Source organism: Acinonyx jubatus, chromosome A1 (assembly GCF_027475565.1).
Source record: "Acinonyx jubatus isolate Ajub_Pintada_27869175 chromosome A1, VMU_Ajub_asm_v1.0, whole genome shotgun sequence".
Lineage (NCBI taxonomy): Eukaryota > Metazoa > Chordata > Mammalia > Carnivora > Felidae > Acinonyx > Acinonyx jubatus.
The window spans coordinates 122,436,853-122,454,185 of NC_069380.1; the positions used below are offsets into that span (position 1 = coordinate 122,436,853).

The window sequence follows — 17,333 nt, forward strand, 5'->3', positions numbered from 1 at the left end:
CAACTCTTCATTTTGGCTCAGGTCATGTTCCCAGGCTGGTGGGATTGAGCTCCTACATTGGGCTCTGCACTGGGCATGCAACCTGCTTGGGATTCTCTTTCTCTCTCCCTTTGCCCCTGTCCCCAACTCACTCACACACGCTTTCTCTCTCAAATAAAAAAAAAATTTTTTTAAGTAAATTCTGTATTTCACCTTTGTTTGAATATCTTTTAAAAGTTTTAAACAATTTAGGGGTGGCCTGGGTGACTCAGTCTGTTAAGCATCTGACTCTTTGTTTTGGCTCAGGTCATGATATCACAGTTGGTGGGTTCTAGCCCCGCATTGGGCTCTGCACTGACAGTGCAGACCCTGCTTGGAATTCTCTCCCTCTCTCTCTGCCCTTCCCCTGCTCGTGTTTGTGCTCACTAGCTCTCTCTCAAAATAAAAAATAAACTTAAAAAAAAGTTTTAAACAGTTTATAACTGAGAATAATGTACCATTGCTTATATGGCTTCCCTTACTACAGAGTTACAAGGCCCCTAGGGTGCAAGGCCATAACAAATTGAAATTACTTGTGATATCTACGTATTTGGTATTCATTCAAGAAATATTTATTGTGATTATATGCTGGACATAATCTAGGGAGAGTGCTTTATTTAAACAGCTTTTGAAATAAACATTTACTTTTAAAATGATTTTTCAAAAGTAAACATTCAAAAAACCCTATTGATTAATAATTGTTGCTTGTTCATTCATTCATTCAACATTTATTGAGTCCCCAGTATATACAAGACCCAGTGCACACTATAGAGAGACTAAGATGAACAAGAAAAGACCTCTGCCCTCTGGGAGGCTGCTGCTTGATCAACAAGACTGGCATGTAATTGAATGAATATTGTGATAGAAGTCTGTTGGTGTACAACAGGCACATAAAGCAGGAATAAGCATTTTACCTGGGAACTCTGGAAAAACTACATAGGGAGGTGATAGATTGTTGTTGCCCGTCCTTTCCCAACACCAGAACAGATTGTCTTAGCTGAGAAGGAAGTAAAGAAAACAGTTAATATATTAACAGATTTTTTTGCCCTTTGGAGGAGTTACAGATAATTGTTTTAAAAATAGATCAACAAGGTATACCTGGGTGGTTCAGTTGGTTAAGCATTCGACTTTGGCTCAGGTCATGATCTCACAGTTTGTGAGTTCGAGTCCCACGTTGGGCTCTGTGCTGACAGCTCAGGGCCTGGAGCCTGCTTTGGATTCTGTGTGTGTGTCTCTCTCTCTGCCCCTCCCGTGCTCATGCTCTGTCTCCCTCTCAAAAATGAATAAACATTACAAAAAGTTTAAATAAATAAAAATAGATCAACAAAGCAAAGTCCTTTAAAACATATTAAGTCATTCCCTGTTTTTTTTAAATGGGATCTGTAATTTGTGCAGATTATAAGCAATGAATAAATCCTCTATTGAGAGAATGTCTAAGAAATGTCATTTTCTTTTGGGGTGGGAGTTTTTGTTGTTGGGAGTGGTGGTATTTGTTTTGGTCTATTGTCATGATTGGATTCTGGTATAATATTTGGAATTGAGAATAACTTAAATAACCTTGAAATGATAGTGAAAATAATAAAAAGGAAACACTGATTGAATAATGACACTATTACCCTTGGGGATAGGTACTTATGTGTACCTAGATTGGGCATGAAACCTCAGAAGCTTTCTTAAATGCCTAACAAAGTTTATCCTTGGGCCTGCATGTTCCTCTGTCTAATACAGGCATTAAACAAAAGCAAAACACAGTGGGCTTGGGAAGAATAGTCCTGAAGACTCCCTGAAGGTGACAGAAACTAATTTTTTCTCTTCTTTTGTTGCTAAGCATTTTGAAAAGGACACTATAATCTACATCCTCCATTTCCACTTTCTCTTTGCATATTGCTGTATTCTCACTTCTGTTCCCACTCCTCTACTTGCACTGTTCTTTAACATTAAATTATTAAGCCTCTTTCTGTTATCACTCTGCTTCTTGTCTCAACTACTTATTTATTTCCCAAAGTTGCTGCAAGGTAATAATAAATTACCCTATAGCATTTGTGTTTGTATGTGCTTATGTTCTTTTCCCACCTGAACTGAAGCAAATACAGTTTTTATTATACTAAAATATCATTGTAAAGCTAAAACAATTAAAATTGTAAATGTCTGGTTGACCAGAGCATGTGCCTCCCTCCAACATGTTTTTGCAATATGATGTATTAAAATTATTTTAATACTTATTACCAAAGCTATTTTTTCTTGTTTCTTATTATGTAATATTTGACATATAAATATATAATATATGAAATACAAGTTATGAAGCATAATAATAAAATGAGCAACTATTAATCCACTACTGAATTTAATACCTAGAATATTGCAGGATCACTGAATTCACCTGGGTGTTGTATCCCATGTCCCTCCTTCAAGAGGGCTAACCACTATCCTGAATTTTGTGTTTATTTTGTTCTTGCTTTGTTATTTCTCTGTTGAAAAACATATAACCATATATGTATGTATCTCTAAAAATATATTGCTTAGCCTTCTTGTTTTTAGCTTTTAAAAACATTATGTGATATATGTAGTCTTCTCCCTTTGATTTTTTTTCCTCTCAAAATTGTATTTCTTATATTTATACATGTTACTGCAATAGTTGTAGGTCTATTATATGAATATATCCTTTGTACGTTTTTCTGACAATGGGCATCTGGGTTATTTCCATTTTTGCTGTTACAAAAAAATACTGCTGTGAACATTGGCATGCATGTCTCCTGTGAGGAATCACTAGCAGTGAAACTGCTACATCAAGGCATCTGCCCACATCCAACTTCACTAGATAATCCTAGGTTGTATTCCCAAGTCGTTGTACCATTTTACCTTACCCACACTAGCCGTGGAGACAGCCCCACATTTTTGTCAACACTTATTTTTGAGAGGTCTTAATTCTTGTTAATTCAGTGGATAATATTTAGTCATAATGACCAGCTATCACAATGTAGTCATAATTTACATTTGCCTGATCATTAATGTGATAGAGCATCTTTCTCTCAATTTGCTCACCAAAGATATTTCTTCTTCTACCAATTTCCTGCCTTCTGCATATTTTTCTATTCGGTTGTATACCTCATGTTTATCAAAGTGTAGAAGTTCTTTCTATAGTCTCAATAATAATCACTTGTGGCTTGTGATTTCACTTTCTTTATGAGCAGCTGGGTTACAGAGTTCTTATAAATGCAATATAAGCAGAAGTCTACTGGCAGGTTTCTCTGAGAGTTTTTGCTATCCTAATCAAAGGAAAAGACTGGCTTCCCTTCTTTTCCTACCTTCTTTGAACTTGGATGTGATATTTAAGCTATAGCAGCCATCTTGTGATGGTGAAGAAAAGGCCAAGAAGAGTAGTGCCACTGGTCTTTAAATGTTGAGCCACTAAAACAATCAGCAACTAGCTACCTCCAGATTTCTCCATATGTAAGAAAAAACAAAAATAAACAAAACAATTGTTTAAGCCTCAAATATCACAACTGATAGAAGGCTAAAGAGTATGTTGACTACTATTTTTGAGAAATCATGTAATATTACTCTAAGAAAACCTTTCACTTGAGCTAACTTAACTGAAACTGGTCCTTCAAACCACACAGACCTACATGAAAAAATTGGGGCAGAGAGAAAAGAGTGCTGAAGGAGAATGAACTTTGAAGAATGGTTTGAGCATAGAGACAAAATAAATGGCACATTCTGAAGCCTCTGAGTGGGAAAGGAGGTGAAAACGCTCACATGGTGGATTAGTGGAAATGAAGGTTCTAAAAGGAAGGTTAAAGCAGTTTATAGCTTAAAAGTGTAGCTGGAGGTAAAGAGGAATCACTGAAAATGTATAGTGATTTGCCAAAAAGAGTCATTTAAAACAGGTAATCTAGTAGTGAGCGGAAGTTCTAATCTCTGAAGTCTATAAACTGAAGACGACAAACCTTATTTTGTAAACTGCATTATTCAGTTTCAAGTTGTTTTCTATGTTTATTTCCATTTTATTACCCTCCATCTTTCCTAAAGTCTTGTTTATGGTTTGTAGCCCTTTTACAGTTTTGCTACAGGGTATTGGGGTTAAAGTCTTCTGTTAACTCTTGGGCCCAGTGCACGAGTGTGAGGAACTATAGGAAGGAGGTAAATCTCTAGGATCAGTTTTGGGGGCCTCATGGATGAGCAAACCAGCTTCTTCCACCAACACTCTCCCTTAGTATTGCAGATCCTGTGTTTTATGACATCAGTTGATTTTTAGGAAGACAAGATTTTCTTAATAGGCTTACTGTGATGATCAAATATGAAAGTGTAAGCTGCCTAGCAAATGTCTGATCTAAGCAGACATACAATACATATTTTTTTCAAAAACAAAGATTTCTGTGAATCTACCTCCATTATTTTTGCTTCCCTACCACCCACTCAACCCAAAATCTACCATAGTTCCCTAATCTACGAAAGAAAGGGGGTTGGTGTGACGTGACTTGTTCTTAGTAAATCCACACCTGGCTCTGTTGATCACCACTTCCTTTTCTCTACGATGCTCACAAATTGTTTCTTTAACAATCTTTTTTAAAATGTATCACCAGAAATACAGAAGTTAATTACCTATAAAATATCTATAGTGTTAAAGCCAACACGTATATTGTTATTTACAAAAAACTCTTGAGGTACCTGGGGGCTCAGTGGGTTAAGCATTGGACTTTGGCTCAGGTCACGATCTCACAGTTTGTGAGTTCGAGCCCCTGGTTGGGCTCTGTGCTAATAGCTGAGAGCCTGGAGGCTGCTTTGAATTGTGTCTTTCTCTCTGCCCCTCCCCACTCGTGCTCTCACGCGCGCGTGAGCTCTCTCTCTCTCAAAAATAAACATTAAAATTTTTTTTTTCAATAACAAAAAAAATCTTGAATAGGATTGCCATCTAGTTCCTGCTCTTCTTCAGAATCTACCTTCTTCAGCTGTTTTAGAAACAAAATAAAATCCACCCTTCTCTCCTGATTCCTTTTCTGTTCATAACCCATGGGTGTGCTCTTCTCATATTATACTTGTCCCTCTCTTCAACCCATGACTGTATGGGTATGACTGCCTAACTCATTTCCTTAAGCAATGGCAGTAGGCATCCTTCAGCACTGTATTCCCAGCTCTAGAGTTGTACTTGGCACAATGAAGTCACATGCAACTAAAAAAAAAAAATTGCTTGAATAAACTAATGAATGAGAAAAAGGAAAATAAATAAGAGTTCAGAAGAGAGTCAAACTGTGCCTCCGACCCTTTTTTCCTGTTATTTTAGTATTTTACCCCCAAATTTAAGCTTGTCTGGAGGGAAAGGGAGGAGTAGGGTTAATTTTCCTGCCACTTTATTTACAGGTCCATGACACCACTTTATAAGCACTTTTTTGCGTCCATGATAATATGAAGTACTTTACAAGGTGGATCTATCCCCTTCTAAATGAAGATGTTATGGAATACACCTGAATGGAAGTCAAGGGAGCAAAGGAAAGCAAAGGAAACTTACAGGTGCTTCCCTGCTTTTCTTCCTTATTAAGATCAGAGCCTGTAATGCATTTCTAAGAACTTCCTAACCCTCTAGGGGCTACCTTCCCTTTCAGAGTTTCTCACATAACAGATTTCATTTAACTTTCCTTTGCACTCTTTAAGGTTATTTATTTTGAGAGAGCAAGCACAAGCGGGGTAGGGGCAGAGAGAGAGGGAGAGAAAGAATCCCAAGCTTTCAGCCCGGAGCCTGACAAATATAATGACCTGAGCCCAAATCACGAGTCAGATGCTTAACCCACTGAGCCAACCAGACGCCCCTCCTTTGCACTTTTAAAATGCTGCCTGTCTAAAACCTATAGCATTCATACTCAAACTTTGCACATTGAAATCATCTGGGGTGTTGGTTAAACAGGCTTCCGGCGGTAGGGTCGGGGGAAGAGGTAGCAGGCGCCATGTGGGGCTCGGAAGGTGGCAAGAGGAAGCCCCTGAAGCAGCCCAAGAAGCAGGTCAAGGAAATGGACGAGATAAGACATTCAACCAGAAACAGAAAGAGGAGGAGAAGAAACTCAAGGAGCTAAAAACGCAGGCTATGGGGAAGGGCCCCCTGCCACAGTTAGAATTAAGAAATCTGGTAAAAAGTAAGCTGTTCCTTGTGCCTGAGGCAATGGTAATCCTAAATTCCATTCCTGTTTAAACTTCTGGATTCCCTGTCATAGCATCTGTTGCCACCTATAGCTTGAATGAAGTGTTGGAAGTGTTGCCTTAGATCCTGTTTACATTTAAGAATAAACTTAAAAAAAAAATCAATCATAAAGAAAAAAATACAAGTGCCCAGCTTCATATCCAGAAATTCTGATTTTAAGATGAAGATCTAGTCTGGAACCCAAACATTGTTTTGTTATCATATTTAACAAATTCCCCCGGAGATTCTGATGCCCATCAGAATTTGAAAACCTCAGGTCTAGTTTGCCCACATTTTCACTTTCCAGACATTTTTTTTTTAACATGTATTTATTTTTGAGTGAGACAGAGCACAGGCAGGGGAGGAACAGAGAGAGAAGGAGAAACAGAATCTGAAGGAGGCTCCAGGCTCCGAGCAAGTGTTCAGCACAGAGCCTGACGCAGGGCTCGAACCCATGAATCGTGAGATCATGACATGAGCTGAAGTCAGTCACTTATCCGACTGAGCCACCCAGGCACCCCTCCAGACAATTTTTAATAAAATAAAATTACTTCCTTCATCTAATTATAACACATTAAGACCGCAGTACTTACATAGTAATTAAACACCTGGGCTCAGGAATCAGGCTCGCAGAATACCTTTGAGCAAATTACCAAAAACTTTCTCTGCACCATTTTTTTTTTACCTGTAAGATAAGAATGATAAAAATAGGACCTACCTTATAGGTTTGTTGTGAGGATTAAATGAGATAATATGTCTAGAACACCTAGCACAGTGCCAAGGCACATAATAGGTACTCAATAAATGTTAGACATTATTAATTGAAGATTTCTGTCACCTCCTCATTGGAACCAGGTTGATGGTGTGTCCTATTAGCCTATGAATAGTGTTCAGGGGCCCTCCAAACCCTTTGCAATTTGATGTTAAATTTTCTTTATGCATTCTGCTGTGAAACAGATATACAGAGAGCTCTTCCCAGATTCTCAAAGGGGGTCTGTAACACTGTACTGAACTCTAGAAGCTAGCTTCTCAAAAACTGCCCTTGACTGGCAATGTCTGCATTCCCTGAGACTTCTCAGGCAGACTCAGACTGCATTCCAGAATGACTAAATCAAAATCTGCACTTCAACAAGATGCCAAGTGATTCCTGTGCACATGCACATCTGAGAAGCATGCTCCAGAAATTTTCCAAATTTCCCTGATAATGAGAATAACCTAGTATGCTTATCAAATATGCAGATGATCTGATGTCTTCCTTGGAAATCATGATTCATTAAGTCTGGATTATTTTTATATTTAGGGAGGAAATACCAGTCTCAAAGATGAAGCTATCTGCAAGTGAAGAATTGGTCAGAGAATCTATTTTTTGCTGAACTAGACTTCCTGCTGCAGTCTCTTTACCCTCTGCGTGTAACAGTGGAGGACAGAGTACTTAGGCTTCTTCAAATCGCAGATGATTTCCAGTTCCTATGCATATGAATCCTTGTGATCAATCTTTGTCTTCCCTAGCAAGCATGAGTCTGTACCTAGCTACAAAAAATGCCCAATACAATACCACTAATTACCTTGGGGATTTGTAAAATGCAATACGTGATACATTTAAAGCAACACTTGTGACATTACACCTAAGGAATTGCCATGCAACATAAGAACTAAAACATCTCCCATATTGAAGTTACCTGGCTATTCCTTCTCAATCCCATACCCCCAGCCTGCTCCATTTTCCAACCCTTCCAACACAGAGGTGACCACATTCTACATTTTGCCTTTATCACTGCCTTTATTTAAAAGAAAATCATGGCTTTACCACATATTTGTCCCTAGTCAGTGTTTTATATGTTTTGAATTTAATTTTTTTAATTTTTTAATGTTTATTTATTATTAAGAGACAGAGAGAGTATGAGCATGGGAGGGGCAGAGAGAGGGGGAGACACAGAATCTGAAGCGGGCACCAGGCTCTGAGCTCTCAGCACAGAGCCCAACGTGGGGCTTGAACTCAAAAATCGCGAGATCATGGCCTGAGCCAAAGTCAGATGCTTAACCAACTGAGCCACCCAAGAGCCCCATATGTTTTGAATTTTATAAAAACAGTATCATACTATGTACACTAGTGAGGGTTTGCTTTTTTACTCACCATTATTTCTAGTGTATTCATGTTCTTTCCTGTTGCTACATCAATCATTCTCACTGATGGATAAATTTCCATTTGTGTGAATATGCTATTCTACTTATCCATTCACCTGTCAATAGGCATCTGGTGGTTTCCTTTAGAGCTTTAAAATGTATTTCAAAAAATACCCTTTGGGGGCACCTGGGTGGATCAGTCCATTAAGCGTCTGACTTGATTTCAGCTCAGGTCATGATCTTGCGGTTCATGAGTTTGAGTCCCACATTGGGCTTTGTGTTGAGAGTGCGAGCCTGCTTGGGATTCTCACTCTCTCCCTCTTTCTCTTCCCCTCCCCACCACTCACACTCTCTCTCAAAATGAATAAATAAGTAAACAAACAAACACACAAACAAAACTTTAAAAAATTACAAAATACACTTAGGCAGGAGCATCTCCATAGCACTTTATAGGAGTGGAATTGCTAGGGTATTGGGGTAGGCTGACAATGCCTCCCAAAGATAGGTCCGCATCCTAATCCTTCAAACCTATGACCTTATTTGGAAAAAGAGTTTTAGCAAATGTAATTAAGTTAAAGATCTTGAGATAGGGAAATTATCCTGAATTATCCTAGTGAGCCCTAATTGCCATCCAACTGTCCTTGTAAAGTGGGAGCCAGAAGGAGATTTGAATCCAGACAGAAGAGAAGGCAAGGTACCTTGTCAACACCTTGATTTCAGTCCAGTGAAACTGATGTTAAACTTCTGGTCTCCAGAACTGTGAGGGAATAAACTACTATTGTTTTAAGTCCTCAAGTTTGTGGTGATTTGCCACAGCAGACACCGGAAACTAATACAGGTAGGCATACGTACAAATTGAGAAGGTAATGCCAAACTATTTTCTACTGAGGATGTGCCAATGTCATGTATCAAATATTAGTTCCAGTGGTGGTTCCAAAATTTCTGTATAGGAGGGTTTAGGAAACTTGTATTGAAGCTATATTTACATGATACTTAAAAAACAATGGGGAAAAAGACCACCAAAGGTCCCTATCAAAGAATGTTGGTGGAGAGAGTGGGTTGCCAATCATGGACACATTTTCAGGTTATTAGTTTGCAGGCTTGCTAATCACAACTGATCCAGTCCTCTGCTTCCTTGTATTATTCTCTTGCTGTTGGAAACCATGGAGAGATCATCTTGTTGGCCATGGTCAGAGAGGTCAGGGAGGTGTAACTAGTTCTTAGATACCTGAACGGGTTTTTAAGATCACTGGCATGTCATGTGTTTATTGGAATGATTTCCCTGTTTATGAAGCTATTTTTGTTGTTATACCAAGAGCATGTTTATGTAAAAGCATTGCCCTGGCCTTTGCACCTTGCAGAAACAGCACTTTTCTTCATGACAGAGGCTCCAAGGACACCGAAGGGGTTGAACTACAGGTAAGTCCCCTGTGCCCTTTACTCTTTGCATATCTGTTTGATTCGATATAGTTCGTAACTCAATCTTGCCAAACTCCTGACATTCCAGGTCTCTTTTGCTGCTGCTGATAGTTGCAGCCCATTAGGTATAAAAGCATGAGATTTTTAAAAATTTTGCATTTCCAGCAATCAGGAGGATGGTATATTAGTCTCTGTTGCCGCTTTAACAAATTACCACAAATGTAGTAGTGTAAACCAAAACAAATTGATTATTTTATAGTTCTGTGGGTCACATCCAACATGTATCACAGCGGGCTAAAATCAAGATGTTGGCAGGGCTGTGCTCCCTTCTGGAAGATGTAAAGGAGAACCCATTTCTTTGCCTTCCTCAGCTTCTAAAGGCTGCTCACATTCCTTGGCTCAAAGTTTCCCTCCTCCCTCTTCAAAGCTAGCAACAGTTCATCTCTCTGACCATTTTCCCATAGTCCCATCTCCTTCTGACCACATTGAGAGAAGTTCTCCAACTTTTAAAAATTAATTAATGTATTTATTTTGAGGGATGGGGGGTAGAGAAAGAGAGAGACAGAATCCGCTCCATGCCATCAGCACAGAGCCCGCCGACACAGGGCTTGAACCCACGAACTGAACAGTGAGATCATGACCTGAGCCAAGATCAAGAGAGGATGCTTAACCAGCTAAGCCACCCAGGTGCTCCAGAAGTTCTCCAATTTTAAAGACACATGTGATTTTAGTTCCCAGGTATCCCAGAATAATCCCCCTTGTCAAGATTCTTAAATTAATTACATCTGCAAAGTCCTTCTTGCCATATAAAGTAACATATTTGCAGATTCTGATAATTAGGACATGGACATTTTTGGGGGGAGCATCATTCTGCTTACCACAGATTTGTTTAAAGAGGGAAATACAGAAAAAATACTACGCTTATTTAGTAACAAGAGCTATAGGCATGTATGCCATATAAGCAAATTGTTGTTCTGAGGGCCCATTAGAGCATTTCCTTTAAAACTTTTTATTGAGGAGCACCTGGGTGGCTCAGTCATTTGAGCATCTGACTTTGATTTCTGCTCAAGTCATGATTTCATAGTTCATGGGTTTGAGAGCCCTGTGTCAGCCTCTGAGCTGTGGCTTGGAGTCTGCTTGGGATTCTCTCTGTCTGCCTCTCCCCTGCTCATGCTCTCTCTCTCAAAAATAAATAAAAATAAACTTAAAAAAAACTACCTTTTATTGAAGTATAATCTCCACACACTTATCTTAGCCAAAAGACGAAGAAGCAATGAAATATAATCTCCATAAATAAAAGTGCACTTATTATCAGAGTACAGGTGGATAAATTTTTTATAAACTAACACATCCTTGTAACCTGTGCCCAGAAAAAGATACAAAATATTGACCACTCTGTAGAAAGCCTCCCCATATCCTCTCTAGTCATTACTCGTGTCAAGGGTAATTGCTGTTTTAACTTCTGGCATCATAAATTAATTTTGTATACATTTCAACTTAATATCAATGGATAAGTTTATTTATTTATTTTGAGAGAGAAAGAGCACTGAAGGGGCAGAGAGAGAGAGGGAGAGAGAGAGAATCACAAGCAGGCTCTGCACCATCAGCATGAATCCTGATGCGGGGTTCAAACTCATGAACCATGAGATCATGACCTGGGCCGAAATCGACAGTCAGTTACTTAACCGACTGGCACCCCTAGTATGTACTCTCAACAATAGAGACTATCTTAGGATCTCTTTTGCACTGCTGGTGGGAATGAAAACTGGTGCAGCCACTCTGGAAAACAGTATGGAGGTTCCTCAAAAAATTAAAAATAGAACTACCCTATGACCCAGCAATCGCACTACTAGGTATTTATCCAAGGGATATGGGTATGCTGTTTTAAAAGGGCACATGCACCACAATGTTTATAGCAGCATTATCAACAATAGCCAAAGTATGGAAAGCGCCCAAATTTCCATCAATGGATGAATGGATAAAGAAGATATGATATATATATATACAATGGCGTATTACTCGGCAATCAAAAAGAACGAAATCTTGCCATTTGTAACTACTTGGATAGAACTAGAGGGTATTATGCTAAGCAAATTAGTCAGTTGGACAAAGACAAATATCATATGACTTCACTCATATGAGGACTTTAAGACACAGAACAGATGAACACAAGGGAAAGGAAGCAACGATAATATAAAAACAGGGAAGAGGACAAAACATAAGAGACTCTTAAATATGGAGAACAGACAGAGGGTTACTGGAGGGGATGTGGGAGGGAGATGGGCTTAACGGATAAGGCACATTAAAGAATCTACTCCTGAAATCATTGTTACACTATATGCTAACTAACTTGGATGTAAATTTTAAAAATAAAATAATAAAAAATATAGACTATCTTAGTATCAATGGCATCATAAACATGTACTTATTTTACTCAACATTATTTTTGTGAATCCACCTATTTGGTACATATAGCTATAAATTATTCATTCTTATTGCTGTGGAGTTTTCCATTCTGTAAATATACCACAATTTCTTTATCCTTTCTGTTATTTATAGGCACTTGGATAGTTTTCAGGTTTGGAGCTATCATGACTTATGCTGCTATAGACACTACTGTTTATGTCTTTTGGTGAACATGTAAACACACTTCCAATGGGTTGCACCTGGAAGTGGTGTTGCTGAGTCATAAGGGATATATATATATATACATATGTATATATATATATATATATATATATATATATATATATATGCATATATATGTGTGTGTATATATATATCTATCTCCAAAATATCTTTATCAAAATATCTTTACCATTCTTACCAGCAATGTATGAGAACTTCAATTATTCCACATCTTCACCAATACTTTTTTTTTACAGTCTATAGTTTTCTCTGTATACATTCTGCTAGGTGTGTGGAAGTATTTCATTATGGTTAAGATTTGCATTTCCCTAATGACAAATGAAGGTGAGCATCTCTTTATACATTTATCAGACATTTTGTGCATTTTTCTATTCGATTGTCTTTTTCTTATAGATTTTTAGGAGGCCTTACTATATTCTGGAAACAATCTTTTTTTTTTTATTTTTTTTAAAGTTTATTCATTTTTGAGAGACAGAGAGAGACAGAGCATGAGTGGGGGAGGCGAAGAGAGAGAGGGAGACACAAAATCCGAAGCAGGCTCCAGGCTCTGATCTGGCAGCATAGAGCCCAATGCGGGGCTCCAACTCACCGCGAGATCGTGACCTGAGTCCAAGTCAGACGCCCAACCGATTGAGCCACCCAGGCGCCCCTGGAAACAATCTTTTTGATGGATATATCAGTGGGTTGTCTTTTTATGAGCATAAGTTTTTAATTTTAACATAGTCCAAACCAATTTGCCCATTTCTCCCTTTATGGTTAGCATTTTTGCTGTCCTTTCTTAACAAAATAAAACAAACAAGCAAACAAAAAGCTGTCTTCTATTTTCTTTTAACTTTGTTTTCTTTTTCAACTTAAAATAGGATGAATACTCATTTTAGAAATATATGGGTAATGAAAAAGGAATCAGAGGGGGGAGAAATCAACCATAATTCAATACCCCACAACAAAGATACTTAATTCATGTTTTATGACATTTTGATGTTTGACTTTGAAAAAAAATTACATGTCATGGTAATTGAGTGAGACCAATTACATGGAAATTTGGACTTCATTTCATTTATTAATATAAAAATATTAAATGTACCAACCTACATTGAAAAATTAACCTATTAATCTCAGTACATTTTACTTTCTCCTAAGTCTTAATTGTTCTTCCAGTAATACTAGATTTTTGCTTTCCTAGGAATATAACACTTTGCTACAAAACTGTGGTAGAAATCTAACATAATAAGCATCTGAAACTCCTTATCTCATAACATGTATTTTTTTTGCAAAAATAAGATAGTGACTAATATTCATTGCCAGGTAGATAAAAATAAAACCTTAGTTCATAGGCATGGTTTTCTAGTTTTAAAAAACACTGACTTAACCCCTATAAAATATTCAGTTCACCAAAAAGTTCTGGGGCCTTAAAAATAAAAATAGTTTCAGAAAAACAACCTATCATTTCCTTTTCACACCAGAAATATTTGTTGGATTGTGTTGAAAAGAATCTCTTTCAAATTCTTTCCCCTAATTCTGATCAGATAATTTCCCTTGCACACTATACACATCCAATCAATAAATATCTATCAAGCACCTACTGTATGCTAGGTACTCCAGTCATATGGCTTCCAGAAGACATTGTACCCTTGTGACCTTGTTGAAGACCACAGAATGCAGCCTTTGGGGAGGCACCAAGCTTCATTACACATTTGTAATGTGTAATGGTGTATAATTTGGAGAATCCTGAGGCATACACCCCATGACCCCACCAGCATGACTGGGCCCTTTCTGCCTTATTCTTGCCCACCTGCTCCAGTAGCGAGTGGAAACCTGGTTCTGAACTCTAGCTAGCTCTGTGGCTGGAGCCCTGCAGCAGTTAGAATCCTTCAAGGAAACAAGAGCTGTTTTGGGGCACCTGGGTGGCTCAGTCTGTTGAGCATCTGAATCTTGGTTTTGGCTTAGGTCATGATCTCATGGTTTGTGAGTTCAAGCCCCGCATTGGGTTCTGCGCTGACAGTGAGAAACCTGCTTGGGATTCTTTCTCTCCCTCTCTCTCTGCCCCTCTGCTGCTTTCTCTCTCTCTCTCTCTCTCTCTCTCTCTCTCTCTCTCACACACACACACACACACAGACACACACACTAAATAAACTTTAAACATTTTGAAAAAGTGTTAAAAAAAGAAACTGTTCTGAATATGTAAAATATAATCTAATAAAAGGAATTGGTTATGTGGATGATGAAATAGCTGAGAAGCCAATATGGGATGTTCAGGTATCCCAGATATTAGCAGCAGCAGAAGGAAGGCACTACCACCTGAAGGCTAGAGAGAAAGGGTAGAAAATGATACGATTAGAGCCCCCATCGGTGGGAATCAGCTAATGGGAGCAAGAACCACAATGGGTCTGCCTGATGGAAGTGGAAATCATGAAGAATATACGATTGCTGCCAGAGAAGGTTAAGACAGAAAAGCAGGGAAAATGCCCTGCTTTCTTTCTTCTGCCCTTCAGATTTATGCCAGTGCCTGATCCCCACTTAACGACAGGCTGTATGGGGCTAGGAAACAGCCTGCAAGAACAAGGCACCCTACTATGCTGAGCAGAGAGGACAAAGAACTGGAAGCATAGATCTGAGAATGGGTAACCCAGGACTAACAGGACCATTCTGAGACATCTTGGATGTCACCTACCTGTTTTATAGTTTACCTGCTTTATATTTACTTGCAGCTGAGCTCTGCGCATTCGCATATCAGAATTCGTATTATCTCTCGCTGGAACTCCCCATCACCAGCTTCTTGCCTCAGTCCATATTAGAATCACATGGAGCCGGTTTGAAAAAGTACAGATTCTTGGACTTCTCCCCAGATAGTGAATAAGAGTCTTTGGAAATAAAGTAGAAAAACGTATATTTTTAACACCTCAACTTGATTCTGATGTAGACAGTCTTTGGACTCATTTTTTTTTAAGTTTATTTATTTAATCTCTACACCCAATGTGGGGCTAGAACTCACAACCCCAAGATCAAGAGTCACATGCTCTTCCGACTGAGCCACTGCTAGACTCATTTTTAAAGTAGTGCTGGGCACCTGGGTGGTTCAGTCGGTTAAATGTCCTACTTCCCCTCAAATCATGATCTCCTGGTTTGTGGGCTTGAGCCGTCCATCAGGCTCTCTGCTGTCAGTGTGGAGCCCACTTCAGATCCTCTGTCCCCCTCTCTCCCTGCCCCTCCTCCGCTCATGTTCTGTTTCTCTCTCTCTCAAACATAAATAAATTTAAAAAATTAAAATTGTGCTAAAAGATGGGACTACCCTAATTCCAAACTTCTAGATCTTCCAATTTGCTTTCATCCTGGTAGAATGAAACCTGCCTGCTGGACTGTAGAATGAGGGTATTCTCCAAACACACTTGTTTAATACATAAAAATATACCAAACTTTATATTTACATTATCACTAAAATCTGCATGATAGATTAACTTCAGTATCATTCTTATAACCAGATTGTGTCCAACAGTGTCTGTGAATATACTGTTTTTCTGGTTTAATTGAAATAAACTTGGCATTAAAAAGAAAACTTTCTCTGTCATCTGATTTTAGTTAATAATGAGATTGGCCATTTTATTTTATTTAAATACATGTTTGTTTATTTTTGATAGCGAGAGTGCAAGCAGGGGAGGGGCAGAAAGAGGGGGACAGAGAATCTGAAGCGGGCTCCATGCTGTCAGCAAAGAGCCGGCTCTGAGGCTCAAACGTATGAACCTCAAGATCATGACCTGAGCGGAAGTCAGACGCTCAACTGACTGAGCCTCCCAGGCGTTCTGGGATTGGCCATATAGACTTTAGCCATAATTGTGTATATTTCACAGAGTTTAAAAGGCACTAAATATAAGAACCACGTATCTATAGAAGATAGGATTCATTGCTTCTCAGCCTTTTGGCTAAGATCAAGTGTACAGAAGATAGGATTCATTTCTTGCATATTTGGTCTCTCTCATAACTTACCAATATCTTCTTCTCTATTACTTTGTTTTGTTTCTTATCGTAGACCCAGCTGCAACCTGAGGAGGTATCTCAACAACCACACAATAATGGAGGAAAGAGAGAACTGAGGAAGTGGGGCTCTGAGCACAGATCTAGCTTGGACATGAGCAGATTTTTCTTTAATGTTTTGCATATTAGGTTTGATATATGATTTTTATGTGGAAAAAAAAAAAGCTTTCACTTACTCATTTTTGAAAATCCTGGACTCTGGACAATTCTTCACATTGAACAAACAAAAGTTTCCATAATTGCAGAATCTTCTATGTTTGATGTTTCTGGGAAGTAGGCTCTTCATAAAGGTGTGATTTAATGCAGATTGGGGACATAAGTCTGAACAAGCTCATTAGTCTGCATATTACCTACAGGATTTATTGATGATGGTATGAAACTATCTGACAGCCGTCAGCCAGGAACAATGTATGCATAAACCAGGGGATGAGAAACAGGGTCAACAAACATCATGTGGTCAGAAAATGTCGTTACCTAGGTTAACTACTAATGAATTTTGTTGTTGTTGTTGTTGTTTTTTGTGTTTTTTTTTTATGAAATTTATTGTCAAATTGGTTTCCATACAACACCCAGTGCTCATCCCAAAAGGTGCCCTCCTCAATACCCATCACCCACCCTCCCCTCCCTCCCACCCCCCATCAACCCTCAGTATGTTCTCAGTTTTTAACAGTCTCTTATGTTTTGGCTCTCTCCCACTCTAACCTCTTTTTTTTTTTTTCCTTCCCTTCCCCCATGGGTTTCTGTTAAGTTTCTTAGGATCCACATAAGAGTGAAACCATATGGTATCTGTCCTTCTCTGTATGGCTTATTTCACTTAGCATCACACTCTCCAGTTCCATCCACGTTGCTACAAAAGGCCATATTTCATTCTTTCTCATTGCCACGTAGTATTCCATTGTGTATATAAAACACAATTTCTTTATCC

At 38.6% G+C, this 17,333-nt stretch overlaps 1 long non-coding RNA gene across 1 annotated transcript; it reads left to right on the forward strand.

Moving 5' to 3' along the window:
* Positions 1-263: 263 nt before the first annotated feature.
* LOC106975246 (uncharacterized) lies at positions 264-16,903 on the forward strand. The gene is made up of 3 exons (XR_001430287.3): positions 264-9,149; positions 9,673-9,730; positions 16,404-16,903. It is a non-coding gene; the product is annotated as an uncharacterized LOC106975246 (long non-coding RNA).
* The last annotated feature ends 430 nt before the right edge of the window (positions 16,904-17,333 follow it).